General features: G+C 44.9%; 1 pseudogene; it reads left to right on the top strand.

The window, feature by feature from the left end:
- The first annotated feature begins 241 nt into the window (after window positions 1–241).
- LOC104657710 lies at window positions 242–1,239 on the top strand (annotated as a pseudogene).
- Window positions 1,240–10,787: the final 9,548 nt, after the last annotated feature.

Raw genomic sequence — 10,787 nt, 5'->3', positions numbered from 1 at the left:
TCTAGGGGTTGAGAAAAGAAACATCTGAACAGTCATAAAGGGAAAATTGAAAGTTTCTATTTTTTCAATGCCTACCATATGTGATTACTTTTCTGTTGATCCTGTAACATATTATGAAGAACTTGTGGCTTAAAACAACACAATAGCTGGAGCCGCTGCCACCAAGTCCAAATCTCCTTGCTGCATGCCCCCGATGGCCACCCAATATGCATTCCCGATTCCTTTTGGTTCTAAGTCCAACATGGCAATTCTCAAGGATCAGCTGATTCATAATCTTCTAAAGGAAGAACAGACCCCCCAGAATATGATTACCATTGTTGAGGTTGGTGCTGTTCACATGGCCTGTGCCATCAGTATCTTAACAAAGGACTTGGCAGATGAACTTGCTCTTGTTGATGTCATGGAGAACAAATTGAAGGGAAAGATGATGAATCTCCAAGATGGCGGACTTTTCCTAAGAAAACAAAAGGTTGTCTCTGGCAAAGACTATAATGTAACTGCAAATTCCAAGCTGGTCATAATCACAGCTGGGGCACATCTGCAAGAAGGAGAAAGCTCTCTCAATTTGGTCCAGTGTAATGTAAATATCTTTACATTCATTATTTCTAATATTGTAAAATACAGCCCAACTGCAAGTTGCTTATTGTTTTAAATCCAGTGAATATCTTGACTTATGTGGCTTGGCAGATAAGTGGCTTTTCCAAAAGCCATGTCATTGGAAGTGGCTGCAATCTGGATTCAGCCCAATTCCATTCCCTGATGGAGGAAAGGCTGGGAGTCCACCCATCAAGCTGTCATGGGTGGGTCCTTGGGGAGCATGGATAGTCCCGTGTGTCTGTATGGAGTGGGATGAATGTTGCTGGTATCTCCCTGAGGATTCTGCACCCAGATTTAGGGACTGATACAGATAAAGAACAATGGAAAGAGGTTCACAAGCAGGTGGTCAAGAGTGCTTATGAGGTGATCAAACGGAAAGGCTACACATCCTGGGCCTTTGGTCTCTCTGTGGCAGATTTGGCAGAGAGTATAATGAAGAATCTCAGGCAGGTACACCCGATTTCCATCACGATTAAGGGTTTCTATGGAATAAAGGATGATGTCTTCCTTAGTGTTCCTTGCATCTTGGGACAGAACGGAATCTCACGCCTTGTGAAGGTGATTCTGACTCCTGAGGAAGAGGCCTGTTTGAAGAACAGTGCAGATACACTTTGGGGGATCCAAAAAGAGCTGCAATTTTAAAGTTTTCTGATGTACACAACTTCACTGTCTAGGCTACCACAGGATTTTAGTTGGAGGTTGTACATGTTGTCCTTTTTATCTGATCTGTGATTAAAGCAGTCATATTAAGATGGACTGGGAAAAGCATCAATTCCTAAAGTTAGAAAGAGGCATAGTTTGTAAAATCCTACAGCTATATCCTGATGCTGGATGGTTCTAATCTTGTGTAGTCCTGTAAGTCTACCACCTTTGAGGCACCACTGCCAGTGCTGCACATGCTCCAGTTACCCCTTGAGCCAGATGGATGCTTACTGTATGTTATATAACTTCCTGGCTCCTTCACCAAACATGCCTAGTCCAACATTTTTTTCCCAATCAGTCACATCCTAGAATCCAGTGTATAAATTTAATATTGCATGTCTTGTGCATAATTGTTCCAAAGGATCTTATTCTGTGTGCTATATATATCAGTAGTACACATTGCCATATACTGCAAAAGAAACATCTACATATAAACGATGCAACCAACTATCCAAGTGTCATACCAACAAAAACCCCCAATAAACTTTGAACAGTGAAAAAAAATAAAAATACAACAACACAATGGATATTCTTATAATTTTGTAGGTCAAACGTCCAGCATGGGTCTAAATCAAGGTTCCAGGAGGGCTATGTTCCTTTTTGGAGGCTCCAGGGGTCAATCTGTTCCCTTGCCTTTTCCAGCTTCCAGAGGTCACCTCCATTTTTTGTTTATGACCTCTTCCATCTGAAAACCACCAATTGTGGGCCACAATCTCGCTGCCGTTGGTCTGGTTCTCTCTCTTCTGCCTTCCCCCTCCACCTATAAGGACCCTCTCGATTACATCAGGCCACTGAGATCATCCAAGATGAGCTCTGCATCTCAGGGACGGCTGATGCGCAAGCTCAATTTCACCTGCTGCCCTAATTCCCCTTTGCCATGAATCTAATGTTGTCACAGGTACAGGGGATCAGGAAGTAGACATCTTTGGGAGCCATTATTCTGCCTACCACAGCATGTCACACCCAGTGACAGCATTTTTAAAGTATTATCTCATTTAGTCCTCAGAACAACCAAGTAAAGTAGTACTGTCATCATCCCTATTTTGCAGATGGGGAAATGGGGTACAGGGGGCTTATGTAATTTTCCCAAAGTCACATGGCTGATACTGATTATATTTGAAACCAGAGAGTTTTAGTCTAAAACGCACTATTATAAACACTGCACCACATAGCCTCATATGCAATGCCTACTACATGCCAGTCCTGTGCTGTTTTATAAACTATAATAAGCTAGCAGTTTCCTTAATGTAAACAAACCCTTAACTTTCAAGTTTACAACACAGAATCTCCATCAAGGAAGGGGCTTTGGACCTCACAGTCCTAATCCTCTTTACTTCATGGACGATGGTGGTTTCTGCTACCATGACCCACCTGTCTGGCCTAGGGGAGATTGGTTGTCCCCCTTAGCCTCACAGAGCCAGATTAAGAACCAACAAGGCCAGGCATGATGGCTGTCATCCCAGCACTTTGGAAGGCTGAAGTGAGAGTATCACTTGAGCCCAGGAGTTCAAGACCAGCCTGGGAAACAGTGAGGCCTCATCTCTACAAAGATGAAAAAAAAAACATTAGCCAGGCATGGTGGCGTGAACCTGTAGTCTCAGCTAAGCTGTGGTTGCCCCACTGCACTCCAGCCTCAGTATCAGAGCAAAACCCTGTCTATAAGAGGAAAGAGAGAAAACAGAACCAACAGCTGAGCATGTCTCTGAAGCTATCTATGTGAGAGGCCAGATCATTCCAGGGGGAGTAAGATGGAGGGAATTATATTTAGCAACATTCTCTCAAGGGCAATATGACAGGAAAGAATTATTTGAGGGGCCCCCTGGATTGAAAAATGAGACCCCCAAAGGTAGGCTTGATGATCAATAGATGGTTGATCTAATCTTAGTGGAGGGGGCTCAGTTAATGATAGTTTTATTTTACTCTGTACAGCCTGCAAATTTGGGCCAGAGCAGAATTGTTCTGACAGCAAAAGAGATGTAGAATCAGGGTTCCTTCTTCCCCATACCTGCCACTCCTGCCCCCAGATGAGAATGAAGACATTTAGGGAACATGAGTTTGGAGGACAAACTCTTAGCCTGCTCAGGGCCCCACACATTTTCACTCTCTTTACAGAGATTCTTCCCTTAAAATCCCATAGTGCAGTTGAGACATGACTAAAAGTTTCTATTTTATCAAGATTTTTTTCCCTAAAGTCCAAAATAAATGTGGAGAGGAACATAAAACAGCATCATCTCAGCAGGCTATGTCATCCTGGCTTCTGACCAGATCTGCTCACCATCTTAGCACCCACTGCCCCAAAGACCACCCTGCCACACACACCTGCCCTTGAGGAATGCTAACCTGAAGTGATTCAGGCAAGTCCCCCCGCACCAGCCCAGGGCCCACCCTCCAAGATTCAGCTTCCCAGCTGAGTACCCAGCTCTTCATTTGATTAACACTGGAAGGGACTTTTAGAGATAATTAGGCAGCGGGGCTCAGAAACCCCTACAGGAAAACACCATCTCCACCAAGCCCCTCATTCATAAAACACACACACACACACCCCCCAGGGAGAGGAAGACCACAGAACACACACAGAATCCACAGTCACTCCTCCCAATAACTCATCAAAATGAGTACCATTACCTCTTTTTACAGAGCAGTAAACTGAGGCTTGGGAAACAATGTAATTTCCTCAACCCATGCAGTAACTAACAAAGCCACAGTCTGATTAAGCTTTCTCAGACTACAGAAACCATGTTGCCTCCCCATGATAAAGGAAAAGATAAATAAATAAATAAGTGCACACAACTCTTCTAGCCTCTGTAGCCCACACCCCTCTCATTTCACTACTTAATATTCAAATGCAGAAAATTTCCACACTGGAGAATCAAAAGCCCAAAGATTTTCCCTAGAAGGCCTCAGAGCTTGATTTTTCACAAATGGCCCCAAGGATGGAAAAAGTCTCCCAAATTGAGGCTGGCAAGAGAGCGGGACCCATTTTGTCTGATTTTTCTTCTCTCCTTTCTTGGCACTAGTAGGCTCAGCTCACGCCAATGGAAAATTCCCAAGTGCCAAGCAGTTCTCAAATAATCTGCACGCAAAACAGAACAAAACCAAAAAAAAAAAAAGAAAAGCCTTTCAACAGAGATAGCTCATGAGGGGTTAAGCCGAGGCTCCAGCCAAAACATAGATTTTTTTCAGATTCTTGACATCTTTTTCATGTTGATCAGGAGGTTTGTGCCCAGCCACAGCCTATGATGGCCTCAGTCCGTCACTGAGAGCAGTACTGGGTCAGACCAGAGCCTGCCTTTGGACTCAAGAGGGTCCCAGGTCCAGATAGTTTGACCTCTACCAGGCCTGGGCCCAGAAATTCCCTGTGGGAAAGGACAGGGTCTGCCTGGGAGGGTTGAGGAAGAAGGGTCTGTGCTGGCTTGGACTCAAGGACGACAGATGGATGGACAGAGGTGGAATTTGGAGAGGGTGAGAAAGAAGGAGAGAGATACTGACTGTCGAGGAGTCCCTATATATATCCTAGAAGACAAAATCTGATATAGAATGCTCTATTCATAAGACAAAAGATGTATTAATCCTATCTTGTGCAATCATATTAACAACATTTGTATATATTCATTTAGCCAGTATTTATTAAGCACCTAAGCATCAGGCAAGAATTTGACAATGAGCAGAGCAACCTAGGTGCCTACTGGCAGAGAGCTTTCATCCTTACCGTGGAGACATGCGGTAAAAATGACAGTGACGTAGTAAACTTCAGTGCTATTTAAGGGGCCATGGGAGCACATAAGACAGGGAAATCTGATGTTTATTTGGAGCTGACATTTTCGCAAAACATGCTCCTCCACTGCAGTTCTTAATCTTCTAAAAAAAAAAAAAAAAAAAAAAAAAAAACTCGCAAGGTAGGCATTACTGTGTTATCATCGGAGTCATCCCATGTTGGAGATGAGGAAACTGAGGCTCAGAGAAGTGGAGGAGCACACAGGGCAGCCTAGAAGCTAGGTGTGCCTGCCCCCAGGTCTGAGATACCCTCCTTCGGGATAGCGCTGGGCTCCTCCGCTCACCCGCTGAGGGCAGGTGGACAGGGCCTGCTGCAGCTGAGGCTGGCTAACTCCTCATTGTGAGGAAGCTGCCTGGCTGCCACCCACTCACTCAGGGGCCTTCTCGCCGAATTCAGTAGGCCTGAAAAAGAGACATGGGAGACTGAGTCAGACCCTCCAAGGTAACCTCTGATGACCCCTGTTCCCCTTGCCTTCCCCAGGCTTAGCATTATAACAACCCTGCTTCCCAGGTCAAGAGATCCCTGGGTAGTTCATAAACACAGCCCAGTTCTGTAACACCTTATGCCAAAGACCTGTAACTCAACACAGGCTCTGCCTGTGCCCACAGGCATGGGAAGATGGCTTTTCAGAGGGTAAGTCCTCTTCCCTCCACTCCTTCAACCCTAGCCCCTGGGGTTAGTGATGGGCAGAATCTCTGGGGAAGAAGGACCACCTGCGATAGCACATCTTGGGGAAGGCTTCAATGATCTGTTTACATTCCCTCTGCCCTAACAAGCTGTAAATCGGAAAGAGCTGAGTTCTAACCTGGCTTCACCATTTATCTTAGCTCCAGCTGCTATAACAGATTTGTCTTAGCTCCAGCTGCTATAACAAAGTACCACACCGGGTGGCTTATCAACAATAGACTCCTATTTCTCACAATTCTGGAGGCTGCCAGTCCAAGATCAAGTCTCCAGCATGGCCAAGGTCTGGCGAGGGCCCTCTTCTGGGTTACAGAATCCTGACTTCTCCTTGGATCCTCACATGGTGGAAAGAGGGCACACTGGCTCTCTGGTCCCTTCTCATAGGACATGAATTCCATCATGAGGGCTCAGCCTTCATCACCTCATCACCTCCCAAAGGCCTCACCTCCAAATGCTGTCACATTGGGGGTTAGATTTCAGCACATGAATTTGAACTTGTTTGTGGGCTACGTAGGCATCTCTTGACCTGGGAACGAGGGTTTTTATAATACTGTGGATTTCAGCATATGAATATGGACAAGCACTCAACCCATAACCCCACTTTAAACCGGGGTGACCCTTGCTAGGATCTGTTACCCTTTCAGCCTTGGTTTTCCTACCTGTTCAGTGGCGACACCTGCTGCCAGTTGAGTGGCCCCGAGTCTGTGTCTGGTGCACGTGTCTTGGGCTCAGCACAGGCTGCTCTTAGGGAGTTTCCTTCCCTCCATTCTTGACAGCAAGGACCACCTCACTCACTAGTCCCAGCACCCAGTGTCGGCCAGGCATAGAACAGGCAAAAGGAGAATTTCCTTTTGATTAAAGTTGGTTCATTTTATTCTGCTTTACTCTTTATTTTGGGGCTCTGTGGGAGGGGACCTATGTGGGATTTGGCCACATGGCCCCGGACCATGAATAAATCCATTAGGATACATTTTCCAGTCTCACAGATACATGCCCAAAGGAAATGAAAACCAGAGGTTGGAGTCAAGAGACCTAACTTCTAGCTTGGTTCAAATTCCAGCTTCATCACTTGCCAGTTTCATGACTTTAGCAAGTCATTTGCTTTTTCTGGGCCTCTCTGTTTCTCAATCACAAGGGTGGGTCCCGAAGGACTCCCTCTCCCTGACAATCCCAGAGGTCTCCCTAGGTCAAGAACAGGCCAGGAGACTCCCTCTGGGTCTGCTCTCCTCTCCCTGTATGTTGGGGTCCGATGGTGGTTTCAGAGCCATGACTCTTCACCAGCACTGTGTAACCTGAAGCACACACAGAACCTCTTTTAAAATGCCGTGGGATGGAGACCAGGTACCCTCTGGGATGGAAACCAGGTGGTTTCCACATACACCCTGCATTGAAAACTGCAGCTCCTACAAGAAATTAACCAAGCTTAAGCTGGAAAGAAACATCAGCCTAAGATTGCTGCCCTGGGTCTTTAGAAACCAGGTCATACTTCAGCAGGTATCCAGTTGGTCATGTGTGGGAGAATCCTAAGATGTTCTAAACTCATATCTTTGTTGCGAAAACTTTTCCCAAAGGCATCATCAGTTCCCTGAGGTTTCTGTAGCCAATTAACCACAAGCTGGGTGTCTTTTAACAAAGTAAATGTATTTTCTCACAGTTCTATCCCAGCCTTTGAGGGGAGTGACCACAAGTAAGCCACTTACGCCTACAGCCAGGAATAATAGCCCTGGAATGAGAGTCCCAGGGGCAGGAAATGAATGGGGAGCACACAGGCCTGGTGGGAAGGTCCTCATCACAGGCAGCGAGATGAGTACCACCCAGCCTCATGAGCCACCACTCTGGTTTCCTCTCTGGAGGAATTGCCCCAAACAGGCTTTGGCTTCAGAAACACTAACACATCTGAAGGAGGTGTCCTGACACCTGGCTAATCCCAGTACATGTGGAGGAAATCTGCACTCTCAATGGTGAGACCTCTGGGCATCTTTCCCAAGTTGGCTCCCAGAAACCTGGCAGCCAGGCTCTCCCCTTGCTGCCCTCCCCTGGGAAGAAACTGAAGGGTTCCCCTCTAGAGAAACCCACTGGCTTAAGGGGAAAGACTGACACAAACTGCCATTTCGGCAGCCCCAGTGAAATGATGGATCGCTGCTTCATGGCCTCACTTGCCCACAAACCCAGACTATGCCCACAGAGCTCTTATTCCACGTTTTTGGGCAAATGTCACCAGTAATTTGGGAAACATCTTTTGATATAAAAAAGGAAGATGAAAGCAGAAAGGGAGAGAGCGAGAAGGAACTCAGAGAAAAGAGAGAAAATGCAGCAAGCAGAATAAACTTATTTTTTAAAAAATCTGTAATTCCAAGCCTCAGAGAGATAAATATTGTACCTGTGAAATAAGAACGGATGCTATAATAAAGGGGACGTTCAAAGACTACGGAAGAGCTCTTAAATACTACGAATATAAGAGCAGGAATGAAACCAAGGAAATGAATGATAAAATTCAGAAAATCTTCTAGAATGGAGCATAGGAGAGATTTTAAGAAATTTTTGTAAACTAAAGGATTGATCTAATCAGCATAACGTCCAAATAATAGGAAGTAATAGGAATTCTGAGAAGATAGATTATTAAATTTGCAGTTAAGGGTACAGGTTGAGTATCTCTTATCTGAAATGTTTGAAACAATGAGTGTTCTGCATTTAGGATTTGTATTAATCCATTTTCACAATGCTGTAAAGAATATCTGAGACTGGGTAATTCATGAAGGAAAGAGGTTTAATTGACTCACAGTTCCACATGGCTGGAGAAGCCGCAGGACACTTACAATCATGGCAGAAGGCAAAGAAAAAGCAAGGCCTGCCTTACTTGGTGGCAGGAGAGGAAAGGAACAGGGGATACTGCCACTTATAAAACCATCAGATCTCGTGAGAACTCACTCGCGATCGTGAGAACAGCATAAAGGAAACCACCCCCATGATCCCATCACCTCCCACCACATCCCTCCCTCAAAATATAGGGATTACAATTCAAGATGAGGTTTGGGTGGGGACACAGAGCCAAACCATATCAGAATTTGTATCATATTTTGGAATATTTACATACATATAATGAGATATCTTGGGGGTGGGACCCAAGTCTAAACAATAAATTCATTTATGTTTTATATAAACCTCATATACATAGCTTGCAGGTAATTTTATGCAATATTTTTAATGATTTTGGCAGAAAACAAAGTTTGTGTACACTAAAACATCAGAAAGCAAAGGTGCAGGGACTAGGCATGGTGACTCACACCTGTAGTCCCAGTACTTTGGGAGGCTGAGAAGGGCAGATCACCTGAGGTCAAGAATTCAAGACCAGCCTGGCCAACATGGTGAAACCCTGCCTCTACTAAAAATACAAAAATTAGCCTGGCGTGTTGCACACCTATTATCCCAGCTACTTGGGAGGCTGAGGCAGAAGAATCGCTTGAACCTGGGAGGCAGAGGTTGCAGTAAGCTGAGATCATGCCACTGCACTCTAGCCTGGGTGACAGAGCGAGACTCCATCTCAAAAGCAAGCAAGCAAGCAAGCAAGCAAGCAAGCAAGCAAGCAACGGTGTGATTATCTCAGCCACCAATGTGGACAATATTGGTTGGTTGGCATTACCAACATTCCTGACTGAATTTATATTCTACCAATAAGCAACCATTTTCTTACACTTAGTAACACGAGTACTTTAACAGTAAAAAAAAAAAAAAAAAAAAAAAAAGATGTGCCATTAATACAGTGAAAAATCATATGCTCAGGGTACCCAAGCAGTGCAGCAGCATTACGAGAACTCACGCATCACCGCTAACCAGCAGCAGCCAGCAAAGGCAGGCATTCGACTTCGCCAGCAATGCCTTATCTGATTAAAAGGTTACTAATAACTGGTTTTGTTTGTTTGTTTGTTTGTTTGTTTTGAGTTGGAGTCTTGCTCTGTCACCCAGGCTGGAGTCTAATGGCGTGATCTCAGCTCACTGCAACCTCTGCCTCCCGGTTTCAAGCGATTCTCCTGCCTCAGCCCCCCTAGTAGCTGGAATTACAGGTACCCACCACTATACCCAGTAGAGACAGAGTTTCACCGTGTCGGCCATGCTGATCTCGAACTCCTGACCTCAGGTGATCCACCCATCTTGGCCTCCCAAAGTGCTGGGATTACAGGCGTGAGGCACAGTCCTCTGCCTCATTAATAAGGTTTTTTTTTTTCTGAGAGTCTCTCTTTGATTTTATAAGGGACACAATTTTGTTTTTCTGTTGTGAATGTGCAGTGCGCTAGCCCTTCAATAAGCCCATCCTGCATTTTCATCGTTGTCGTGTGTAGACACTCTTTCTGCAGTGCTAACATCATCTTTATTGTCACCATTATCACCATCACCTTGATTCAGAAACATTTCAGCTATTTCGCCATCGGTCAATAAATGAACAATTAGAGCCCCATTCTCAATGTTAAAAACTACTATATTCACCTCTTCCAGCTCACTGATAAATGCTGAAGGTCTATATTTTGCACATATAAGGTCAGACATGATTTTTTTTTTCTCACTTGACATATGGAATCCTTGAAAGTCACCAGCTTGTTTATGATCATCACTGAACACAGTCACAGGCCAGAGGTTGTACCAGGCATGCACAGCTGTGTCTTTAGTCACTGTGTTCTCAGCATTGTCAATAATGTTTACAGCATCCTTTGTGCTCAACTCCTCTTGAAAATCTCCCCCACATACACCACTGTTCACTGCTGCTAGTGCACTATTCAAGAGAGTGTTTTTATATTTACTCGTCATTGATCTAAGGATACCCTGATCACATGACTTAATTAATAAAGCCACATTTTGGGAAAGTACATGGCGTAAGCATTATTTTATGAGAATTTCAGCTGAAAGATGAGCAGAACTGTTGTCAAGGAGTAACAAAACCTGGCCAGGTTTTGTGGCTCATGCCTGTAATTCCAGCACCTTTGGAAGGCCAAGGCAGGAGGAGTGCTTGAGCCCAGGAGTTTGAGACCAGCCTGGG

This window comes from Rhinopithecus roxellana, chromosome 2 (genome assembly GCF_007565055.1).
Source record: "Rhinopithecus roxellana isolate Shanxi Qingling chromosome 2, ASM756505v1, whole genome shotgun sequence".
Lineage (NCBI taxonomy): Eukaryota > Metazoa > Chordata > Mammalia > Primates > Cercopithecidae > Rhinopithecus > Rhinopithecus roxellana.
This window is presented reverse-complemented; position numbering and strand designations above follow the sequence as displayed.